The sequence below is a fragment of the Thamnophis elegans genome, chromosome 10 (assembly GCF_009769535.1).
Source record: "Thamnophis elegans isolate rThaEle1 chromosome 10, rThaEle1.pri, whole genome shotgun sequence".
Taxonomy (NCBI): Eukaryota; Metazoa; Chordata; class Lepidosauria; order Squamata; family Colubridae; genus Thamnophis; species Thamnophis elegans.
In genome coordinates, this window is record NC_045550.1 from 6,326,305 (window position 1) to 6,352,199 (window position 25,895).

General features: G+C 38.8%; 1 protein-coding gene across 2 annotated transcripts in view; it reads left to right on the forward strand.

The window, feature by feature from the left end:
• FAM53B (family with sequence similarity 53 member B) overlaps positions 1–25,895 on the forward strand; it is a 156,072-nt gene that overhangs the window by 73,181 nt on the left and 56,996 nt on the right. The gene's annotated exons all lie outside the window — the stretch shown is intronic.

Here is a 25,895-nt window from a genome sequence, read left to right on the forward strand (position 1 = left end):
GATTCGGAGACTAATAGGTAGCCAGTGCAGCTCGCGGAGGATAGGTTATATAATTAACTGTTGAAGAGGTGGCTTATATACCGTGGAAACTGGAGGAAACCTCAAAGGCACCGGTGCTCACTTATTTTCTGTTTTGAATTCTCTAAACTGGGGAGTTCATTGTCTAAATGAGTTTTGATTTTAGAGTCACAACGTCTGTAATTTTCCACTTCGTTGTAGCTCTTCTCTTCAAGCAGCAGTATTTTCCTGTTCACTCAGGAATCCAAACAGTTGAACAGATAAGAGATCTGAACTATATATCAGAGGATGTGACACCCATACATTTTTACTTTCAGAACAGAAAAAAATGTTTTTTAAAAGTGTGTGCTGCCTAAGTGAGCTGTAAGAACTCTTAAAGTAAAGAATCCTTAAAGCATGCCAAGTCCCTTTCATTCTTGTATCTAATAACTGAAGTGTTATGATTCAGCAGTTCTATTGTCATTAATTTTAGGAGCTTATGCTACTTAATAAAATATCAGCACTTTTGTATAATCCAGAGATATATCAGACTTGAAAAGTAACTTGTGCATTAATTTTGCTTTTGTATCAGAATTCCAATTTTGCTACCATGACATGTCTATGGCCTAGGCTGCAAACACTGGCTGTAGACCTGTAAAACAGCTGCGTATCTTGAGGAGGCTTTGGTATTAGCTACCTTGAATTTTGGTATTTCTTCCGAATAAAATATGCTGCAGTAAATGTTCCTATAGCAATAGCATTTAGACTTATATACCGCTTCATAGGGTTTTCAGCCCTCTCTAAGCGGTTTATAGAGTCAGCATATCGCCCCCAACAACAATCCGCGTCCTCATTTTACCCACCTCGGAAGGATGGAAGGCTGAGTCAACCCTGAGCCGGTGAGATTTGAACAGCCGAACTGCAGAACTGCAGTCAGCTGAAGTAGCCTGCAGTGCTGCATTTAACCACTGTGCCACCTCGGCTCTATAGTTTTTCTTAAGAGCCTATTTCTTCACCAAGTGCTCTTTTTCCTTTTTGTTTTTACTTTACCTGATTAAAATATCTCTTGATGGAAGGAACTTTTCTCCTCTCCTTTCTGTGATGTATTCTATATACCGTATACCCTTGGCTGATTGAAAAAGTTGATTTGTTTTTGTTTAAACTTTTTATTCCCTAATGAAGTTTGGGTAAGGAGATATATGCAGGGGTGACTTCGGGGGCAAATAATGCATTAAACTCAGTGGTGGGTTTCAAAAATTTTTAGAACCTCTTCTGTAGGTGTGGCCCGCTTTGTGGGAGTGGCTTGCTGGTCATGTGACTGGGTGGGAGTGGCTTGGCAGCCATGTGACTGGGTGGGCATGGCCAACTTGTAAAATGTGGTGAAACTCACTTAACAATGCTCTTGCTTAGCAACCAAAATGTTGGCTCAGGAACTCTGGCATTTGAAGCACGCAAGTCTTAAAGCTGTCAAGTTACAAGACCCTTGCACCCCTAATCCTTTAGAAAAAAAAACCCAGGGGTGTTCAAACTTGACAGCTTTAAGACTTGTGGACTTCAACTCCCAGAATTCCTCCTCTCGCTCTTCATCTTGATGATGTGCGGACGGGCAGGGGGAGGGAGTTGGAACCGGTTCTAAATGGCACTGTAGATTTGTGGAAGAGGTTAGAACTGGCAGGAACCTACGCCTGATTAAACTGCTTTGGAATTCATGCCTGAAAATGTGTGAAATGTAATATGCTAATCTACTTTTATTAGCCAATAAACTAGATAAGTAGTTAAAAATTATACTTTATACATTATACTTTATATATTATTATACTTTAGGAGTCCCAAGTTGAAATTCTACTACTTGGATTTCCCAGAAGTTTTTTAGTCTCTTGTACTTGCAGAAATCTTTAAAAATATATAGTTCTTTGTGTCTATATCCAGGAATATTTGAGTATTAAGGAAGGAAGCCAGAAAAGGAATTTCTAAATGAAGCACATTTTTGTATTACTTAATTTTTTTTTAACCAGCAGGGCTTTAAATATATCTTGCATACATTCAGGAGAACATCGGGGACTTTCAATTGCTCTATTGGGATAAAAAGATTAAGAGCAACTGTAGTGAAAAGGTGTGCCTTTGGAGTTGCTCTGGAATAGGAAAATGTACAACAAAATTCATGTATTACCAAAGAAGAATAAAGGTAGGACAGTGATAAACTTGGATCTGCTGTTATATTTACCCCCAAGAAGATTGCTAGAACCATAAAGTAAATATTAGGGTATAAATCTAATCTGCAAATTGAACTTCGATCCCAATGAAATAAGCGAGATAATTTAAACGGTGTCAGTATCAAAGGAAGAACGGCGCTTTTAAAAAAGCACTCCAATCCCAATTATTTAAGCCTCTCAGAATTATTAATTTAAATGACTTTTTCAAGTGTTAATGTAGGTTTCCTTAAAGAAATTAGAAAACTTACCTTACTCTTCATTTATTGCATCAACAGTATTAATATTGCTTTATAATTTAGCAGCAATCTCTCTCACTCTCACTCTTACTCTTCCCGATTAAATAAGAATTTAATCTTAATTTGATTTCTATTCATGCCTGATCTAGTTTCAGGTTAAAATGTTACAATGTCGAATTGTAGGCTACATTAACTGATGCAGAATAAATAAATTTGTTTTCTGCAGTTTGTCATGAACTGGAGGTTTCATTCTGTAAGTACAGCTTATTTTTACATGTAAATGTCTATATTGTCTTTTCTACTGTTGGAAAATGATGTGTGTGTTTTAAATCACAAAGAATTAAACAGAGAGAATTATTGCTGTCTGAATTTATTGAGGATCCAGTTAAACCTCCTGTACCAAAAAAATGATAATTTGAAATAGAATTTGATAATATAATACAAGCTTTCCTTTAATTATAGAACTGTAGTTGAGCTTAAGTTGTTTTAATAAATCTAAACTAAGTTCAGAGTGTTTTATAACTTTAGATATTCTCTAAATTAATTTGGTTTTTTGTTTTAGTCATTATAGTGTCCTGGATACCAAAGTCTAAAATACTTTTAATGTAGTTGTTACAAATAATTTATTTGATTGCTAAAATATTTTTATAATATTCCTACTTTATCCTGAAAATTCAGACAGTTAGAAGAACAATCTTGTATGCCATCAAGTATATAAATGCCTCAGTGAGAAAAGTAGCATTTTCACACTTTAAGTACATTTTCTGTTAAGAGTGCCCTCAAACGTTGATGGGGTACTCAATATATCTGACAGTGATGCAGAGGAACACAATATGTTCTGCTGTACAGCAAGATTCCTACTGTGCAAAACAATACAAGATCCAGCATTGAAGTTAACCATTTCTGTTGTGTGGGTCCTTGTGTGATCTTAACCATCTGGATGAAAGAACTAAATAAATTAGTCCCAAATGGCAAATCAGAGATCTAAAAAGGTTTTGATAGAATATTACAAGGAGGCATTCAGGCAAAGCAGGCTTCCATGTAATTGTAATTGTGATCAGTCTTTTTCATCATATGCTGGATTTAATGAATGCAAGAAAAGGGGAGAAAAACCGAACCAGCCCCCGGAAAAAAAACAAAAAACCATTTTCCTAATTTATTAGTTACTTAGACGCCATCATTTCAGTTCACATTAACAAATTTTTCGTATTGCTTTGTTCAAAATACCATTTCATAAATCTACCTTCCAAGAAACCAGAAAACATTTCCCTAAGAAATGGGCTGCAGCCAATTAATTTTTTTAAAAAATAAACCCTGAAAAAGGGGGCTGGGCAGAAGCTGTTGTAGTGAGGATTGAAATGGAGTGGGGCAAAAGGAATTGAAAATAGTTCTTGAACTTCTCACACAAATGCTAAATCTTAACAATTTCCAGCACATGTTAGAGGTACTCTGAAAAATCAGAAAGCTTTCATTATAAATTGAATACTGAATAGTCTTAATAGTTAATAGTTTTTAACCACTGCGCCGAGGTGGCACAGTGGTTAAATGCAGCACTGCAGGCTACTTCAGCTGACTGCAGTTGGGCTGTTCAAATCTCACCGGCTCAAGGTTGACTCAGCCTTCCATCCTTCCGAGGTGGGTAAAATGAGGACCCGGATTGTTGTTGGGGGCAATATGCTGACTCTGTAAACCGCTTAGAGAGGGCTGAAAGCCCTATGAAGTGGTATATAAGTCTAACTGCTATTGCTATTGCTATTAAACAAATAACAATTTTTAACATTTCAGCCCTTGACCATAATTGTTTTAGGCCTAATAAATGTAAAGATACAGGAAAGATTGTAGATGTACACCTACTGAAATATAATATAGATAGGTTTTTAAAAAATAAGATAGAAATATCAGAAATTTATTAATCCTGATTGTCAGGTTAGGACATTCTCCCAAATGGATAAAAACTAGAGAGTTTTTAGTAGAGATTCTCCTTACATTACAATTGCTAACACTGATACTTTTCGGGATCACAATGATGCTGAACCAAGCAGGTTTTACAACTGCCCCTTAAACATGTGGCCATCACAATAATCCTGTGGTTATGTGGTTACAATGCAAGCAATTAGTTTTTGGGGTCACTCCCATTTACAATAGTTGCAGCATACTGTAGTCACATGATTGCAATTTGCAACCTTCCCTGTTGGCTTCCCACATGTAAAGTCAATGGAGAAGCTAGCAGGAGGTCACATGTCACTCCAATAAGTAGCTGGCTTTTCTCCTTGACACAACCTCAATGTACCTACCCACATGCCTGCACTCACACAGCACCTCCCTGGCCCACATTCCATAGCACCCACCTGCTTACTGGCTTGCTTTCAAGTCGCCTCATGATCCGAGGTGGCACAGTGGTTAGAGTGCAGTACTGCAGCCACTTCAGCTGATTGTTAGCTGCAGTTCGGCGGTTCTAATCTCACCGGCTCAAGGTTGACTCAGCCTTCCATCCTTCTGAGGTGGGTGAAATGAGGACCCTGACTGTGGGGGCATTATGCTGACTCTGTAAACCGCTTAGAGATGGCTGAAAGCCCTATGAAGCGGTATATAAGTCTAACTGCTGCTGCTATTGCTATTGCTTAAGGAAAAGCTTGCCATGACCAAGATTTGCAACCCCATTGATTTTGCTTGTGGGAAGTTGGCAGGAATTCAGTCACATGAAGTCTTCACCTTCTGAATAACTAGCAATCATCACTTAACAATTGAGACTACTGTGATTGCTGTTGCTAAATGGTATTTATTAATATATTAATAAAATTTATAGGCCACCCAATCCCGAAGGTATGGTCACATCACATCACGTTTTACAGGTTGTGAGCGCATCTATATTTTTATGCTAATATATACTTAAGATTGCTGGATCTGTTCTCGGAATCTATCCATTGTTAGAAATACTACAAGATTATTGGGTTGATTTTTCTTTTTTTTTTAAAAAAGAAAACGCATTCAGCAAAAATATGACCCAAAACACAAAAATGATATTAAAGGTTAGGTAAGTTTACACTCTCCAGTTTTTTCCCACACTGCCTGGACACTAATAGAATTGCCTTTATGAAGAATTGCATTATTGCGCAAGAACATTAGATACATATTGATGCAGTGAAAATTCATAGAACCGAAATCTGTATTTGTATGTATTCTGGTAGGAACACAATGAAGTTATTTGTTGTGACAGGCAAGAAAGAACTTTGCCCAAGGCACTGGAGTAATTCAAGAGACTAAGGGTCCCTGTTCTCAATCTTTCCTTAGTTTTTTCTGTGTGACCAAGGCAAATTGTTCAGGGTTATATTTTTTTCTGCTCCTCAAAGAGTTTTTGTGAGTGATAATCGATCGCTGTTCTTAAAAGTCACAAAGATTCCTAGAAAGTAGGCTTTGAAGAAAAGAGTGGAAACAAGTTTTTTGTTTTAAATAGACTTAAATACTGCTTCATGGGGCTTTCAGCCCTCTCTAAGTGGTTTACAGAGTCAGCATATCGCCCCCACAGACTGGGTCCTCATTTCACCCACCTCGGAAGGATGGAAGGCTGAGTCAACCTTGAGCCGGTGAGATTAGAACCGCTGAGCTGCAGATAACAGTCAGCTGAAGTGGCCTGCAGTACTGCACCCTAACCACTGCGCCACCTCAGCTCATGAGGCGACTTGAAAGCAAGCCAGTAAGCAGGTGCCATGCATAGCTGTTAGAAGGCTTTCAGAGAGCTCCTGGAGGGCAGAAATGAGCAAAAAACGGCCCGTTTTTTGCCCCCCCCTTGCCCCCATCAACACTCTATAAGCTTCCTAAAGGCTATCCATGCTCTTCGTTTGACAAAAGACAGGCTGTTTTTTGCTCATTTTTGGCTCGCCACCCCCCAGGAGCACTCTAAAAGCCTCCTAAAGGCTATTCATGCCCTTTTTAGCAAAAAAAAGGGCCGTTTTTGGAGGTTTTAAATTTTCCTCTTCAAAACCTTGCTGCGTCTTATACTCTGGTGCATCTTATACTCTGAAAAATATGGTAATTCTTGTGCTCCTTTTGTATATGCTATTAACCATGAAAGTATGGCTAGTAGCTATGTGCAAGAATGCATTTGGCAGTCACAATATGTGTGGACATATCTTTCTGTAAGAGCTTATTCCTCTTTATCTGCACTCTGCCAATAGTTGAACATTCTTTGTAAATAAGCATTCTATAGATGAATTTTGATTGCTGATTGCTAGCTTTTTAAAAAAGAAATTACCATTGTAAAGCTTTAATAAATTCTTTTATTCCAAATATTTTGTAAGCTGATTTGAACAACTTTCTGGAAAATAGATTTCGTTTCATTTAAAAATCACCAATTCCTATGTCTCCCATACTGTTAAACTGTGAAGTTTTATTATTCGTGTAGTATATATTTATACTGTTTTCAACAAAATAGTTTACAAATCCTATATAATTACATATATAGAATTTTTAAATTATTGTTTTTTAGAAAACATAATTTAAATTTATAAATTACATAAAGGCATAATTTACATTATAAATTATAAATATATAATTGAATTAGAGAGCTAGTTTGCCATAATGCTTAAGGCATTAAGCTAGAAACCAGAAAACTGAGTTCTGGTCCTGCCTTAGGCACAAAGTCAGCCGAGGTGGCGCAGTGGTTAGAGTGCAGCACTGCAGGCCACTTCAGCTGACTGTTAGCTGCAGTTCGGCGGTTCAAATCTCACCGGATCAGGGTTGACTCAGCCTTCCATCCTTCCGAGGTAGGTAAAATGAGGACCCGGATTGTTGTTGGGGGCAATATGCTGACTCTGTAAACCGCTTAGAGAGGGCTGAAAGCCCTATGAAGCGGTATATAAGTCTAACTGCTATTGCTATTGCTATTCCTTAAGCCAGTCACTTTCTCAGCCCTACGAAGGCAACAGCAAACCACTTTTAATAATAATTTACTGTAATAATTTTCCACTGTCAAATAGTCTGAATAAACACACCCAAATTTAGTAGTTTAATGAGCAACATACAGTCTAGGCTGAAATGGAACTGCCATGCTACCTATTATATTTCCCTCCACAGAGGTTTGTGAAAGAAAGCTGAGTATTATTGTTTGTAACCACTTAGTGATAACATATATGCCTAGGCCTGGATTTACATTCACTCTTCATAATTACCTAATATTGAAATCCTGCATGTGCACAGCTGAGAGCCAACTTGGAAACTGGTTTGTGTGCAAGAAAAATCTGCTTGGATGCCACAGCAAAGATCTCGTGTTTTCATTTGCAGGCAATTCTGCCAGGTTCCTTGTGATTGTGGTGAAGGGGGGGGGGAGTAGGCACTCAGTTTAAAATTTCACTAGGATTTTAGTTCCTGTGGGAATTTGGATAGGCAGTTAGGCATGGACACACACACACACACACATACTTTTGAGAGAGGGGGGGGGAATGAACATTGTGGCCCTTAATGCTGTCACTTCTTTGAAAGGAATTTTGTTGGTGACTTTGGAGTGATTTGTGCAAATATACAGCTTCTGGAGGGAGTGCCTCTCCCGCTGCCCCCTACAGAGCAATTGAAAAGGAGGCTGCTCCATCCTTTGAAGACTGAAAAGCTTTCAGTTTAAAAAATATATGTGTGAGAAACGTTGCATTCAGGCAAGTTTAGGTATTCAAAACCTCCAGCGCATATAGCACTTTTAGCATTTGAGGAACAGTAAGTGGGGTTTTTGTCTCATTGTTCGTGCAGAAGCACAACAGCTGCTTAAAGAGCTTCCTTTCCCTCATTTTCGTTTTTTTTTAGTCTTGTTTTAATCCCAGACATCAATCAAACCACAACCCTCAAAAGGGTCACAGAAGCACAATTGGTTCTAGCATTGAACTTGACATGCTTCTCTCTGATTGGGGAAGGCGGGAGATAGATTTGTATAATAGAATCACATTAATTTCTCCCCTTAGTTGGATGAATGAGGTTGGTGAATAGTACTGCGGAGACTTTGAAGGGAACTGTTAAATATCTATAGTAAATGACTTAATTTAACTACCTGCATGAATTTAATTGCCTGTGCAAGAAAGCATCAAAACCACTCAAGTTCATTGTATGGATGCCATAAATCCATGGTCCTTGTTGGTCCAGTAGGATGTGAGCAATGCAGTATCAAATACCAGCCAGGTAAGTCATGTCAGAGTTGTCAGCTGTCTTGAGAAAGGTTCAGAGCTACAGTGAGCAAAGTAGATAGGGTTCAAGTGTTACGCAATTATGCTAAGTGTAAAAAGAAAGTATGTGCAGATGTGAAAAGGATGTTCATTTATCATACTAAGTCTTGGTTTATTGGACCGCAGGTCATAGATACGTCAGAAAGAAACCACATTCAGACTTTGCCTTACTTGTGGAAGTAACCACAGAGGCAATAACTTCCAAACCAGTTTTATCAACTACTATGACCTGAGAAGGAGAGGATTTTCTTTCCTGCTCTATTGTATAGAAGTTCATTGCTATGATATTCTGTTACAGTATGAATTTTCTGCACCATAGCAATAGCAATAGCAGTTAGATTTATATACCGCTTCATAGGGCTTTCAGCCCTCTCTAAGCGGTTTACAGAGTCAGCATATTGCCCCCAACAACAATCCGGGTCCTCATTTTACCCACCTCGGAAGGATGGAAGGCTGAGTCAACCCTGAGCCGGTGAGATTTGAACAGCCAAACTGCAGAACTGCAGTCAGCTGAAGTAGCCTGCAGTGCTGCATTTAACCACTGCGCCACCTCGGCACCAAAAACACACACACCATATATCTACTTTGTTACAGTTTAGGCACATGGTTTTTATTTGCATTGCATTCAAGATTGGTGATGGAGCCATTAACAGTTTTTGATTCAATTTTATAACTGATTTAGTTTGATGTATTTTAAATCTGTGTTGATATGAATGTGATCTTTCATGCTAGGCAATAAATATGCATTTAAAATAAATAGCAATAAGCAATAAATTCAAAATAAACAATTGCATGGAATATCCATATGCCACCATATTATTTCTTAATGGCTTCACTGATGGTGACATAATTAATCAGGAGACCAGAGATTTGTGGCCAGTTCTCTTAGCACCTACTATTTAAAATGCATGACAGTTACTGTCAACATGAAAAGTGAATCCTGAGCCAAGAGGGGTTTTTGAAGCTTTAATGAAAGATAGTAGATAGAGGTTGAATACTTTAAAACAGGGATTTCCCAGCCCCCGGGTCTACAGCCTAGTACCATGCCATCGTGACCTGACAAAAGTGCGCCGACAAAAGCGTGATGCTAAAACCGCTACGTCATCAACGCGCCAACAACAGCGCGGTGACAACAGTGCGCCGACAGAAGGGCGATTTATAACAGTGCGTTGATTTAAGTTAGGGTTAGGTTTAGGGTTAGGGTTAGGTTTAGGGTTAGGTTTAGGGTTAGCGTTACGTTTATGGTTAGGTTTAGTGTTAGGTTGAGGTTTACAGCGCGCTTTTCTCGCTGCGCTGTTGTCGCTGCGATTCTGCGCTCATTCGTCGGAGCGCTTTAGAACTCACAGTTTTGTCACCGCGTTTTAGTCGGGCACGCTTTTGTCGTTCGCCCTTTTGTCGGTGAACCCCATGCCATGCCCATTGGGAACTGAGCCACGCAAGTAGCAGACAAGTGCATGAAGCTCCATTTGTACAAGCAGTGGACATGCACACACAATCTTCCGCTTTCCACCGCCGCCAAGAGTGGAGCCAGAAGGGTTGGGGACTGCTGCTTTAAAACAACCCCAAAGTTCAGCTACACCTGAATCTTTCATCCTTTTCTTATGAGGAAAAAAAAAAGTATGTAATGTATTTTCAATGTATGGGAAAAAGTAAGATTAAACCTTCAAAGAAGCATTTTTAATTTAAAAAAATGGATTTATAGTAGATGTCAATTACCATACTTATTTATTTATTTATTAGACTTATATACCGCTTCATAGGGCTTTCAGCCCTCTCTAAGCGGTTTACAGAGTCAGCATATCGCCCCCAACAATCCGGGTCCTCATTTTACCCACCTCGGAAGGATGGAAGGCTGAGTCGACCCTGAGCCGGTGAGATTAGAACCGCTGAACTGCAGATCACAGTCAGCTGAAGTGGCCTGCAGTGCTGCACCCTAACCACTGCACCACCTCGACTTCAACCAAATATGAGATAGCACTGCTTTTGACGGTCAGCAGCCTTAAACAAAGTGATTTTCAAAATAAATAAAGTAAGTCACAGGAAAATATCCTGCCAGAATGCAGCTATATAAACCTTATTGCCTGAAAAGTAATAACCAATAGAAATTATTTGGAGCATAAAGGCATAAGGGCAACAAAATATATAATGTCAACTTCATGGATTACAGTCAAGGCAGGAATTTTCACAGGATTGTGCTGTAAATGTTTTTTAGATGTACTGGCGCCCATTAGTCTAATTTTATTCAGGGTAAGGAAAGATCCGGATTTAGGCTTATGATCCCATCTCCATAAGGGTAATGTAACTTTTTGATAGAAGCGTTGTAGTTGTAATTTCTTACTACATTTTCTAAGCTAACATTAATTAATATAAGGTTTCATGGACTTCTGTAGGTGCATTCAATGTTTTCTTTTAACAAGGATTTTGTATACATTGATAAACGCTTTGTGAAAAGAAGCAGAGGAGGAACAGCCAGAGAATAAAGTGCTATTTTAGCAATATTGTCACCTCTCAAACTAAAGTATGCATGAGTCACCAAATATTTATTTGAAACATATATGTATTGTCTTTTCCAATAAGATGTGAGCCTTTTCCCAGGACTCGAGTTTCTGCCCGAGTTTATCAAGAGTGTCCTGTAGAATTGCCTTGAATATCCATAAGGATAGGACTAAAGTTTGTGGAAGAGATGCAAAAGATTCTGGAAGAACTAAGCTTTATCTTAATGATGCTTGTCTTGTCTGCACACCTTAAATAGAGTAACACATACACGATGGTTTATATATATCTGAAAAAACAGAAACATGAAGGAATGTGTGGATTTTTAATGTAGAGAGGTCCCATTGTCCCAATGCAGAACTTTTAACTACTTCTCAATGTGTAAGGAGTATGGAGTATTGAATATTTATAGATGTGTGAATATAAGATACTAGCAAGTGGTTAGAGAACTAACAAGATATATACAAATCCTATCAAATATTGCATCTTTCTTCAAGCTTGTTCCCATATGGGCAGAAACTACAGCTCCTAAAATACATATCTGGTATTAATACAATATGATTAAGGAGATTTGTTTTGAATATTTTTTTTCTGTATAATACTGACAACTAACATCTTTGTATAATTAAAAGCAAGCAAATTACATATTTTCAAAGTTGCTGTTGTTTTAGACTACGTAATGACTATCATGTTGAGGAAAAAATTTTTTTTCTGTACAGATCTTTTATACATTCTAAATACCTCTAGAGATTCCTGGGAGATATGAAAGAAACCCCCCCCCCCCTTAAATCATCTTAAATCTGTAGTTAGCTCTGAAATTATCAAGATTGAGGGCTTGACAACCTGAACATTCACAGGATTTAGAATTTGTGCACGGAAACAAAGAGACTACAGCTATGCAGTAATTTAATATGTCTGGGCCAGGGGTGGGTTTCAAAATTTTTCGGAGCCTACTCTGTTCGTGTGGCCTCCTTTGTGGGTGTGGCTTGCCGGCCATGTGACCTGGTGGGAGTGGCTTGCCGGCCATGTGTTCTCTCTCTCTCTCTCTCTCTCTCTCTCTCTCTCTCTCTCTCTTTCCTTCCTTTTGTCTCTCTGTCCCTTTTTCCTTTTTTTCTTTCATCTCTCTCTCACTTTTTCTTTCTTTTTTCTTTTTTTCTTTATTTCTTTCTTCCTTTCTTTCTCTTTCTTTCTCTGTGTGAGTCTGTCTCTGTGTGTGTATGTGTCTCAGTGGTGGGTTTCAAAATTTTTGGAACCTCTTCTGTAGGTGTGGCCTGCTTTCCGTGTCCACTGGTGGAACCTCTTCTAACCGGTTCGGTAGATTTGACGAACCGGTTCTACCGAACTGGTGCGAACTGGTAGGAACCCACCTCTGGTCTGGGCTCTAAGACAACTAGATTTGGGGGATGGGCGAGTTATATAGTGAATTGTATAGTCATGGTATCAGACCCGCACGATCTTTTCTAACTCTAGGCTTGAGTCTAGTAGTAAGCAAGATATCCAGACTCCTTTGGATTATTAGCTGTGCTTGTAAAGAATGGGCAGGTGTAGTTTTTCAGCAGACAGCTGCACTACAGACTCATAAATGTTCATTCTTTATTTCTCAGGCAGCCTTGACAGACAAATGCATTGAGACAGCAATTTGTCAGTTGAATATACGGCTGCCTTTGTTTTCCTGCTAACGTAGGAGCATATGGAAAGAGGAAATAAAAAAGATTCTGTTCTTTGTGCTAAATATACTATGGCTTAATCATTAATAAGAAAACAGGCCTGGCATGGTATGGGTCAAATGTTCATAAAATGGACAGATTCCCCCAAAGAAATGGGGCAAGCGAGGTAGGAAGGGAGCTGCTTATAAAAGATTAATTTAAGGTCAAGATTAGGGTTGTGCATATTTGCATTTTTCATTTACAGGAGGGAAAATCTTGTATCTGCAGCTGTATGGTAAGTGCCCCAAACACAGCACCAGGTTCCTAAATAGTTATATTAATCCAGCAAAGGAAAAAAAAGCTCAAGTAATGCCCCTTTGTGTAACTTTTGGAACAGTAAACCCAGATCTCAATAGCATGTTAGCCATGGCTTTGCGTGAGGAATGAAATGAGCAGTACTGAAAATGGTGTACTGTGCATAATTCTTGCATTATCAAAAGTAGTCTTTGAAATGCTAAGCAGAATATGTGAATATATGCCCTTTTTTAAAAAGCTGAGAAGACAGAACCACTTTTAAGTGAATAAGAACAAATGTTCTATAATGTTGGGAACTTGCAAAGCAGTATGTGAACGGAATTTCTTAAACTGTAAAGAGTAGATTTCTCAGACAATATACCCAATAATGAAACTTAAATTTTTGTAATCTAAAAGCACAGAAAAATATGAGAAAGGAATAGAAAAGAAATCTGTTGGCTTGAATGGAAAACAGTAATATTATAATTTAGGTTTCAGGCTAGGATCTTAATTTTTGTACACCAAGATAACAAAATTGCTGGATTCTCAAATCACAATTCATAATGTGAATTCACTTTGAAGCTTAGCTTGTTCTGCAGTCTAGATAACAAACATGCTGTAATCAAATCATGACTTTACATGATGAATGACCCAGGATAAAATATTATATAATTAGCAGGTATATTGCTGTTTCCATAAATGGGATATTTGTGCTTGGACATGCATGTAATAATTTTTATTCAATCTGCCACCATATATTTCCCCAGCTTGATAATATCTGTCCTGAATAAATTAATTTTACTTATCTGAAAAGACTTCGTGCCATGCAAAACCAAGTTTCGTAATTCAAAATCAAGCTTCGTAAGAGGAGAATGGGAAGCCATCTAGAATAGCCCCCACATGGCAAGATAGGTGGCCAATAAATTTAACAAATAAATAATAAATAAGCAACTTTCAGGAAGGAAACCCACATTAGAAGATTAAAATGGAAAGGAAATTGGAGCAAAGCAACAAAAGGAACATCAACAGCAAAACTAATCCCCCAACAATACTCTGAGCAAAGAGAGTTAAACAGCCATGTGTCAAAGCAGAAAATGTATTTAGTAATAAAATTTCAACAGCTGCAATGTGGATTATGTGGCATTAAATGTTTGGCAGAAAAGCTAGCTGCAGTCAGAAATGGTATGAAGTTAATTCTTGTCAGCAAAGATGCATCTGTACTAGGACAATAAGATGATATTATTAACGTGCCAAGTGAAGAGGCATTTGCTTGGCTTCTCCAATGTCCGCGTATTTCTCTCTTGCCGATTTCACATTCTACACGAGACCCTGCAAACCAGTCAAATATGAATGAGGCTCTTGGAAGTTGGCAGGGCAAAACAGGTGGTTGGTTATCCCACCATTTGAATGCAGTTGACCATAAGGGGTACATCCTAATAGTTACAAATAGATTTGGATCCTGAATGGCAATAGGGAAAGTAGGGAAGTCATAGCCTTTAAAGTTGTGTAGTAGTCCCATTTTATTTTATTTTTAAATGCTAAAGCAGCACCAGGGATACCTCAGCTACATCTTTTCTTGGTATCATGCGGCATCTTAAGAAGGCAGGTGGTTGATTCTACCAGACAATGTCGGCTGGCCGGTCCCCGGGGGAGGGCCTTCTCTGTAGCCGCTCCGACCCTATGGAACGATCTATCCCCAGAGATCCAGACCCTGCCCACTCTCATGGCCTTCCGAAAGGCTACCAAAACCTGGCTATTCCGGCAGGCCTGGGGCTGTTGACCTTATCACTGTGGTCCAGCCCCGACCAGATTGAGTGCATGATGTGGTTTTTAATCTGTTTTCTCTGCTTTTTAATTTTTTAATTCTTTTTAAATGTATTTCCTGTAAGCTGCCCAGAGTCCTTCGGGATTGGGCGGCCTATAAATTTATTAAATACTTAAATACTTTAAAAGAGGTCAGGGATGCAGTGAAGAATGAGAGACACAACTTAAATGCTTGTGAAAGTGCTGACAGTTTCTCTCCAAACATTGCTAGTCTGAATCATCCTCGGTAACTCTATATTCTCTGGATGTCATTCTATTTATTACTTGCGTTTTTGCCCTAGATTGTCCTGAAACTGTATTTCATTTGAGTCAGCTGTCTTTTTTTAAAGTGCTATTGAAAAGCTTATATTCTTAAGATATGAGAATATCTTAAGGACTATTCAAACGAGAGATATAAACGAGACTGGAAAAAAATGGATTGACTATATTCAAAATAAATATGGGTCTAGGAAATTTCAGATAGCTTATGATTAAGATCAGAAATGATACAAATTGTTTATAGTTAGCCTAGCAAGGAGGAGCTAAGCTCAATTCAAAGACGTTATTCATTTTCTACTTTCTCTTTAAGTATATTTTAAATGGTTTTTGTTAAAGATTTATACCTTGTATTGGTTCTGGGAAGTCAGGAGGGGGGGAGGGAGCGGAGTTTACTAAGTTGGAGGAGGGGTGTTGGATTTTAAGGTATTATGATTGTACATGTATACTGCTATTTTTTCTTTTTTATGTATATTGAAATGGAATTATAAATACCATCAACACAAAAGGGAGTTTGCTCAGAAGCTGAAATACACCAAGTGAATTAGAGGAAGAGGGGGAAGCAGAGGAGAGAAGAAAGATGGGAAGAGAGGGACAGGAGAGAGGATGAGGGGGGAAGATGAGCTGTATAAGGAGGAGTGGTAAGGGGAGAGAGGAGAAGGAGAAAGGAAGGGGAAGTAGAGTAGAAAATGATGGAGGGAAGAAAGGATGTAGAAAGGGGGAGGAGAGAGGGGGAAGAAAGTGTTGGATAAATATGGTGTATGGAGAGCAGAAGAGCCAATAACTGGTTCCCCCCCCCCTTTGGTAGTTGATGGTAAGATGAATTGATGTAATTACTTAATAATACAACATGATATTGACTATGTACATGTGATTATATGCTATGAAAATGGAAAATAAAAAAAAATTCTATGCGGAAAAAAAGAAAAGCAAAGCAAAACGAAAAGCTTATATTCATGTATATTCTTATTGACTAATTTTATGCATTTCCCAAAAGATAGAGGGTCCTTGGGAAAGGCATTGCTGTAGAAGGATCTCTCAGAATTTGCCCCCCCCCCTTTTAGTCCGACTGAATGAAAAATGTGGAAATAAGCAATCCTCCCCCTCCCTACAACCAGTGATTTACAGTTCTTGCAAGCTTCTATCTTTATCACCAGGTATAGTTATAGCAAACAAGTTTAACATGCAACCTATGTATGTTGGCTGGGGGACATTAGCCAATTCAGTATAATTAAGTGTGAATCACTTAACGACATTGCACAGAGATAGAAGCTGTGGCTGTGCCGTACATTCTGTAGTAGATGCAGAGGGTATAACGAAAGAGATTTTACAAAATAAACCTGAACTTTTATTTAATAGAGTCCTATTAAGTTGCTTCTGCCTTTGCTGCAGAACTCTCAAGAATGATATGCCAGCAGAACCAAAATATGGAAGGGAGCCAATTTCAACTCAGTTTGGGTTCTGGAGGGGAATTTTTATATCAAATAACAACATAATTCTGGTCAGCAGCTGAATTTAGTAATTACAGTAGCAGGACTCATTTGCAGAATAAACTGCTTTCCTTCTTTGCTTTAGAATGGCTATAGAGTAGAGTTTTCATATTATTCAAATTTTAAATCCTTTTAGAAGACATCTCATGCCTACTTAGATGATACCCACTTCTAAATAGGCAGCAGATCTTCATGTTTGTCATAGGTATAACTCCTAAACTACTGACTTTAGGTGTAGGGAGTGATGTATCTATATAGGATTCTCTTTTTTCACATGGAGTAATCCACTACCTCTTCCTGGAAGACTACTATGGCCTAACATGGGGCTAATCAAGAGCCGAGATGGCGCATTGGTTAAATGCAGCACTGCAGGCTACTTCAGCTGACTGCAGTTCAGCAGTTCGGCTGTTCAAATCCCACCAGGCTCAAGGTTGACTCAGCCTTCCATCCTTCCGAGGTGGGTAAAATGAGGACCCGAATTGTTGTTGGGGGCAATATGCTGACTCTGTAAACCGCTTAGAGAGGGCTGGAAGCCCTATGAAGCGGTATATAAGTCTAACTATTGCTAAGTCTAACTATTGCTAATCTGGGCCAGCCATATTCTCTCTCTCTCTCTCTCTCTCTCTCTCTCTCTCTCTCTCTCTCTCTCTCTCTCTCTCTCTCTCTCTCCCTCCCTCCCTCCCTCCCTCCCTCCCTCCCTCCCTCCCTCCCTCCCTCCCTCCCCCCCCCATCTTTTCCCATGTCTGCTTGATGTTCTCTTGATAAGGGGTGTGGTTTATGCAGCCGGAATAACAGCTTATTCCTGCAAAGTTCTGACCTCTGCGTGGGCCAAACTCTTTTCCAGCCAAAATGTAAGAAGACAAGAAGTTTGCATAGCTTCCTAACAAGATGTGTAATCAGATGGTAGTGGTATCACAATCCTTTATTTGGAGTACATAAGTTTGCTCCAGCTAGCCTCCCTTCAATTTATTGGACCCCAATTCTTATATATAAAACCACAAGAGGGGGCATTGGGAGGCAAGTGACAAAATATCGTGTTAGATACAGGGATACAAGTATCCAAGGAAAGGATTTGAGTTATTATGTCAATACATGCGTCATTTCAGTCACCACAATGTCTAGAACTCCATCTAGCATAACAGACAGTGACGTGCGGTGAGGTTTATGGCTGGTGAGGCACTGGAACAGGGGTTTCAAATTTTTTTAGACTTGTGGACTTCAACTCCCAGAATTCCACAGCCAGGCATGCTCAGTTCCGATTTAAAGCGACAGCATTTGTTTTTCTCCTTTGCGAAAAAGTTTTCCTTCATTCTTTTTCTTCCCCCTCCTTCCTCCCTCTCTCCCTCCCTCCCCCCTCTCTCAAACAGACACACGCACACAGAGATCCCTCTCTCACTCACTCACTCTCAAACAAACACAGAAGTGCCTCATCTACGTTAGGAATTTTTCGGCTTTTAACCCTTGCTTAACTCTGCTCGAGGGATGATAAAACACCAGACTAGATGAGGCACGTCGTTCTCCCGCCTCCTCCTGTAGAGGACACTTTTTTAGAGGCTTTTTTAAACAGTTAAGCACTAAGCAGAGTCATCTGGCAGCAACTAGCTCAGCCTTTTTCCTTTTACATTTTTTTTTCTTTTCATGATGACAGTGGTGAGGGTCTGCCTCCCCAGACTGCCCATCCCTGATAACAGAAGTATACTTGGGAACTGTAAAAGTTAAACAAATTGGTTGAAAAACTCTGTAGAAATCCAAGTTGGTTTTTCATAACTTTCAAAGCAAGATTAATGGTCATGGGACAGAAAAAGAAGGCATATCATGAAGTATTTTGTACTATATGATGTAAAAATAGGTGCAGCATAAGGCTGAAATATAATTGCTGTTGTAGGTGTCATGCCATTTAGTAATTTCCCCCCCCCAGATCCATTCCATACAAATGAACATTGTTCTTATGATAAATGTTGCTAAAGCAATCCAATTGAATAGCAATTTTTTCCTAATATTTTGACATTAGCTTTTTTTTATTTCTTTTTGGGAGCTTTTAAAAAAAGCAAAACCAGTACCATATGGACAGCATTTTCTCTCTACCATCTGTTATCTGAACTGATATGAAATAGCAGCAGTCTTTTTTCTCTGCTCTTTCAAGAGATAATTGGACAATCTTCCCAACCGCACTCACTCTTGGTCTAACTTGTTTATATTTCAGTTTAAAAATTATAGAAGCAAGCACTGCACACCCTTGTGCCCCCCTTTCTATTATTTTGTCTAACCGCCATCTCCTAATAGCAGCTAAAATTTATTAAGATCCGATAACTGGATTTTAAAAATATATTTTCGGTTATTTTAAACAGGATCTTGAGACCCTGTTTTTTTTGCAAAGGTTGTTTAGAAATAATCTTTGGTAAGTACATAAGTTTGAGCAAACTGCCTGTAGAATCTAGTGTGCTATACATTTGCATTTCCCTCATTTCTCAAAATAGAAAGGCATAAGGAGAGCAAAAGTACTGGAGGAAAAAAATAATTCATGAGTATAACACAAGGACATTTTTATATGAATGCAAATGCAATTTCTTTGGTGTAAGGATAACAAAACCTGGAAAAGCTGGTTTGAAGCGCCGTTCTCGTTTTCTGTTTTAAAAGGAAATAACCTTTCGTGAAACCCAGCTATTTCTGGGACAGGATGCAAACGCAAACATTAATTGTATTTTATTTGCATTTTTGACAATTATTCTCCAAGGATTCTCCTGGACATTTTAGCTAAAAATGGTTCTCATTATATGTAACGATGGAAATGTGTTGCTGGGAAAAAATGCAGGAAGACTCACTTAATAACTCATTTCTTTCAGGAACATCTCTTCCTTTAGTCCAGAGGTAGTCAACCTTTTTATGCCTATCGCCCACTTTTGTATCTCTGTTAGTAGTAAAATGTTATAACCGCCCACCGGTTCCACAGTAATGGTGATTTTATGAAAACCTAATGAAAATGTTTTTAAATAATGCTATGACATTTTTTTAAAAAAGTCAATTAATTTTTTTAAAAAAGGGAAGTGCTTCAGTATCGGACAAAACCCCTACCGCCCACCATGAAATAGCAATAGCAGTTAGACTTATATACCGCTTCATAGGGCTTTCAGCCCTCTCTAAGCGGTTTACAGAGTCAGCATATTGCCCCCAACAACAATCCGGGTCCTCATTTTACCCACCTCGGAAGGATGGAATGCTGAGTCAACCCTGAGCCGGTGAGATTTGAACAGCCGAACTGCAGAACTGCAGTCAGCTGAAGTAGCCTGCAGTGCTGCATTTAACCACTGTGCCACCTCGGCTCTGGAATGCCCACTAGTGGGCGGTAGGGACCAGATTGACTACCACTGCTTTAGTCTATGGAAATAGTGTGTTTCTGTATGCTTTTCTCAACAAATCTTATCACTCCCTTCCAACTTTAATATTACTACTTCTGGGACTTTCCTAATGTGTTTTATTAGATCTGCATCTTGCAAACTATTTCTGATTAAGGACTTGTCCATACCATGATGCAACAAATTTGCAAAGTCCAAATTGCATTTCTAACTTCATATACAAGGCTCGGGAGGTCGAAATCAGCATGCTTAGTTGTGCTTCCAGAGAGACTTGAGAGCACTACAGCTGGCAGAAATCAGCATAATACCATCCTAACACCTGGTTTCGATTAGTAATATAGCTGTTCACATCTGAACTGGTGCCATTCCGAACTGCCTTCAAAGGCTGTCCCATGCAGAGCTAACCTAGAGGTTACCAAAACATGCACTGCTAAGGCTAGGCCAGGGATAGGCAATTTCTTTGGACAAGTAGGCTCATTTGGAATTTTGAAAATATGTTGACTGCTGTTAAAAAATAAAAGGCTGCTTTAGAGGTAGGATTACTCAGAAAACACCATCAACCATAAGGCAACCTGGTGTGGAAGGTTATTTTTAACCTTCCTTTCCTTTTTTTCTGTCATAAAGGTAGACATTAGACTGTTCTAAGAAAGTTTCTCAACCTATGGAGGTAGAGATAGTAATGTCTAATGCTATATTAGGCATTACTGACTTGGTTTGGAACAAGCTAGATTCAAACTTAGTTACTTTAATATTCTTAAAAATTGCTTTTGAATAGAAGGGACAGTTTGTTGGCTGCCAAGGGAAATACCATCTAGTACTTTGATGTCCCTGGCCCCACACTTTGTATCCATAGTATTCTGCAGAGGTTGGTTCCTACCAATTCGCACCTATTCGGTAGAACCGGTCCGTCAAATCTACCGAACCGGTTAGAAGAGGTTCCACCAGTGGACCCGGAAAGCAGGCCACACCTACAGAAGAGGTTCCAAACTTTTTTGAAACCCACCACTGGTCCTTGGATATGATTATTCTACACTATCATGCTCATATTTATAAAACTCAGGGCCTCTGTGAAAGGTAAGGATGACTACTGCGTTTGTGGTGCAATCGGAACATTGCGTGTGTTGAAGTTGTTTTAACGCAAACCAGAGATGCCTTTTAAAAAACAAGTTTACATCATATTCTTATGCATGCCAGTGCTGTGTGTGAGGTAATTTAAGGTGGTTCTGACAAGTGTCGTCGGCATCTTCATATCCGGTGACATGGGCAGCAAGCCACTCCCATCCGGTCACATGGGCGGCAAGCCATTCCCACAAAGGAGGCCACACCCACAGAGTAGGTTCGAACAACTTTTGAAACCCACCACTGGTATTCTGGTACAAGATTCACTTCTGGCCATATTACCTGAACAACGTATGCATCTAGTGTTGAGCAGTTTCCACAAACCGTAAATAGAACAGTAGAACATCCATTATGATGGTAGTCATCACAATAAATCCGGATTTTTCAATTATCGCAGTGGAAGGTTGCATTTAAAAGCGAATAGAACAACACAGTGTAATTCATTCCGCTTGGACCTTAGAAGGATTGTCATTGATAAGACTGAGATGAGGACTAAAATTATATATCTTCCTTGAAGTTTTAAAATTGTTATTGGTATTCCAAAGAAAACAGTTCTGCCAAAGCAGATGCGGAAGACAAATTACATCTATGTAATTTCTTAGATTCTGTATCTCTTAGAGCCAAGGTGGCGCAGTGGTTAAATGCAGCACTGCAGGCTACTGCTAGATCAGCAGGTCAGCGGTTCAAATCTCACCGGCTCAGGGTTGACTCAGCCTTCCATCCTTCCGAGGTGGGTAAAATGAGGACCCAGATTGTTGGGGGCAATATGCTGACTCTCTGTAAACCGCTTAGAGAGGCCTGAAAGGCCTATGAAGCGGTATATAAGTCTACTGCTATTGCTATTGCTATGTGGGAGTAATATGCTAGCTTGCAGAGAAGAACACAGCAGGATTTGACAAGTTAGAGTCAACATTCTTGACTTTGGTGGAGCTAATTTTCGTAGCAGAGGGAAACTTTTGATATTACAAAGAGGCTGGACCAAATTTTTCAGGCAAAAAGGATGTTGGAAGAGTCCTGCCCTTGTTCTGCTTGAGTTATGATGCTAAAAACAAGAATTGCCGGAAGAGTGGTTGTCACTGTGTATAATTGCACTAAAAATAAGTAAAAATTATCCATTATCATTCATGTGTCGTTCTTGTTTCTCTTCCCCTTTTCCAGTTGGGGTGCATTAATGACATATATAAACTAGGTCACATCTATTTCATGCAGGAGTTTTGATTGTTTGGCATGTAGGCTAAATTAATCTGGCAGTAAATATATGCAGTCTCGTATCACCATCTTGTATACTGAGCATTGATTATTGTAGTGTGCAATTTGATCTGTGAGTAAAGCTACAGTTTGTACGTTGTTACTCATGTCATTCCATAATAGTACACAAGAAGGAACAATAGCAAGATCTTTCGCTTTCTTATCTTCCAGTTCATTAATAGATGAGTTCTATCACATATCTTTAGTTGGAAAAGTGAATATGAATTATGGCTGCACTCAATATTTGCTATGCATCGTGGGAGGGAGGGAGGTTTGACGAGGGGTGTTAGATTTTAATGTAACATGATTGCACATGTATACTGTCTTCTCTTATTTTTTCTTTAAAACTAGGATATGTTAAGTATATTATTATGGAAGTATAAATACCATCAACATAGATAGGAGTTTGCTCAGAAGCGGAAATACACCAATGAGAGGAAGAATGGGAAACAGAAGGGAGAAGAAAGATGGGAAGAGAGGGATAGATAGGAGAGAGGGTAAGGTGGGAAGATGAGGAGGATGTGGAATGAAGAGAGAGGAGAAGGAGAAAGGAAGGGGAAGTCGAGTAGGAAAGGATGATGGAGGGAAGAAAGGAGGTAGGAGAGAGGTAGATGAAAGAGGTGTATGGAGAGCAGAAGAGCTAATAATGGGTTTTTATCTTTCTGGGCGTTGATGACAAGAGGAACTGATGTAATTACTACTTAATACAATAGGATACTGGCTATGTAATAGTATACATGTGATTGTATGTTATGAAAATGGAAAATAAAAAAGTATATTCACAAGAAAAAAAATATTTGCTATGCATATACCAAAATTTGCTTATAAGTGACAGTCATTCATATTTTTTCATCAGGCTTATACTATTGGGGGAAAAAAACTCTATGAAGTTTTATTATTATTTAACTTTAATTACCACAATTGTTTGAGCGGTAATGCTGGGACTTTGAAAAATAACAATTGTAGACAGTATCTTATCCGTTCAATTTGCAATAGAATATGAGTGGAAAGGCTCAAGGTAGTTTCTATATAAAATTATTCCTAGGTAACTTTCGGAGTTTTAAAAAACTTCACTTTTATTTTATAAAATAAATTTGCTGAACCATTTGCTTATCATCGTTAATTCTCAACAGTATTGTAAAATATGAAATTATATATATATATATATATATATGTGTGTGTGTGTGTGTGTGTGTGTGTGTGTGTGTGTGTGTTTTTATTTGTGCTGATAAATAAATAAAGGAAGACTAGTATAGATCTATTTCAAGCTATTTAGCTCTCATCAGCTAGCCATATCCTTACTGGGATTCGAACCTGTGCTCTATTGCCTCCCAGGCAGGGAGTTAACCATTTGAGCTACAGAGAACGACTCCTTTTATCAGCCAGCCAGGGTGGGAGGTATATACTTAAAGTCACAACCCCTGGTATGCCCAAGTGTGGGAGGAAGGTCACACTTCCACTCTCTGTCATTAGGCTCGTCACAAGAGTCCATCCAGACAGAAACCCAATATTTTTACTGTTGCCTTTGTTATATTTGTGTTTTTATTTGTGCTGATAAATAAATAAAGGAAGACTAGTATAGATCTATTTCAAGCTATTTAGCTCTCATCAGCTAGCCATACCCAAGTTTTGGGAATCGAACCTGTGCTCCATTGCCTCCCAGGCAGGGAGTTAACCATTTGAGCTACAGAGAACGACTCCTTTTATCAGCCAGCCAGGGTGGGAGGTATATACTTAAAGTCACAACCCCTGGTATGCCCAAATGTGGGAGGAAGGTCACACTTCCACTTTCTGTCATTAGGCTCGTCACAAGAGTCCATCCAGACAGAAACCCAATATTTTTACTGTTGCCTTTGTTATATTTGTGTTTTTATTTGTGCTGATAAATAAATAAAGGAAGACTAGTATAGATCTATTTCAAGCTATTTAGCTCTCATCAGCTAGCCATATCCTTACTGGGATTCGAACCTGTGCTCTATTGCCTCCCAGGCAGGGAGTTAACCATTTGAGCTACAGAGAACGAGAATGTATGCTATATATATATATATATAGCATACATTTTTTAAAATTTGATTTTAATTTTTTTCCCCTCAGAAATACTTTTGTGTCCTTTAAAATTAGAATCTTTTTAAAATGTGAGCACTTCTACAACAGGATAATGAAAGTTGAACTTAGATGCATAAATAGTACTTTGATGATTTAGAGTATTTGAGCAAGGCATAATTTGGGGGAAAGGGACTGTTGAAATAGCTGATTCTGTTCTCCCCAATGTATCTTCCATGTAATCCTAAGGAATTACATTGCTAAATGTTGTGCGGTGTCTCTGGCCATGCACTTAATTCGAAAGGAAATGCATTATAGTTCTTGTTTTAGAAGTGTTTCTCTTAATAAGTGGCAGACTTGTCCGTCTGGTTGATTTACTCCTGAACCTGAGACACCTATTTCAATCCCATATACCAACAACCCAGCGCACATGTCAATGTAGTTCATAGTTACTCTTGGACTCTTGAGCTGTCTAGACAGTTTGGGGTGATAGGTCATTTAGAAAATGTTACAGAACTGCCTGTGCCATAATTGGATTATCATGGAAATCTGAAACCAGTTCCCTGAAGTAGTGGTACATTTAATACCTGCTTTTTATTCCCATTGCGATTTGAAAAAGGGTCCTTTCTTGGTGCTAGCTTTTTAATCTCTTAGTTGTTGTTGTTGTTGTTGTTGTTATTATTATTATTATTATTATACAATTGTATCACAGCGGCCAGTTGTTTCGCCGGATTTGGCATTGGTTACTAGTCGGGCCCCACCCAGGGGCCTAGGACGTCGTAACGTATTTTCGTAATATGCGTGCAGATCCAAGCAGTGCGGCTTTTTGCATTTGACTGATGGTGATTTTGTCAATTTTTAACTGTTTTAAATGTAAATCCAGTGCTTTTGGAATAGCACCCAGTGTGCCAATTACCACTGGAATTACCACTGCTGGTTTGTGCCATAGTCGTTGAATTTCGATTTTTAAGTCCTGGTATCTTGCGATTTTTTTCATGTTCCTTCTCGGCGACCCTGCTATCACCTGATATTGCGATGTCTATGATTGTAACTTTATTTTTCTTAACCTGTGTGATGTCTGGTGTATTATGCGCCAGTATTTTGTCCGTTTGTATGCGGAAATCCCACAAGATCTTGACCATCTGATTTTCGGTGACTTTTTCAGGCTGATGTTCCCAACATCATCATCATCATCATCATCATCATCATCATCATCATCATCATTATTATTATTATTATTATTATACAATTGTATCACAGCGGCCAGTTGTTTTGCCGGATTTGGCATTGGTTACTAGTCAGGCCCCACCCAGGAGCCTAGGACGTCATAACGTATTTTCGTAATATGCGTGCAGATCCAAGCAGTGCAGCTTTTTGCATTTGACTGATGGTGATTTTGTCAATTTTTAACTTTTTAAATGTAATTCCAGTGCTTTTGGAATAGCACCCAGTGTGCCAATTACCACTGGAATTATCACTGC